Source organism: Trachymyrmex cornetzi, unplaced genomic scaffold (genome assembly GCF_001594075.2).
Source record: "Trachymyrmex cornetzi isolate Tcor2-1 unplaced genomic scaffold, Tcor1.1 scaffold129, whole genome shotgun sequence".
Classification (NCBI taxonomy): domain Eukaryota; kingdom Metazoa; phylum Arthropoda; class Insecta; order Hymenoptera; family Formicidae; genus Trachymyrmex; species Trachymyrmex cornetzi.
This window is the reverse complement of record NW_017295861.1, coordinates 449655-449878: the sequence shown is the minus strand read 5'-3', so window position 1 is coordinate 449878 and position 224 is coordinate 449655. Positions and strand designations below refer to the sequence as shown.

The window sequence follows — 224 nt, the reverse complement described above, 5'->3', positions numbered from 1 at the left end:
TCCTGCGGAATTCTATTCCAGATAACGCACGGCCGCATACCGCAGTCACTACTCGCGAATTTTTGGCGGAAAATTCAATTAGACTTCTTCCACATCCTGCAATGAGTCCTGATTTGAACCCCATAGAACACATATGGGACATAATGGGTCGTAGATTACGAAATTTGGCAAGACAACCTGTCAGTCTCGAAGATTTATCGCAAACCCTAATTCAAATCTGGAAT

General features: G+C 43.3%; 1 protein-coding gene across 1 annotated transcript in view; it reads right to left on the bottom strand.

Moving 5' to 3' along the window:
- Positions 1-224, bottom strand: part of LOC108770529 (protein takeout-like) — a 6422-nt gene that overhangs the window by 4862 nt on the left and 1336 nt on the right. The gene's annotated exons all lie outside the window — the stretch shown is intronic.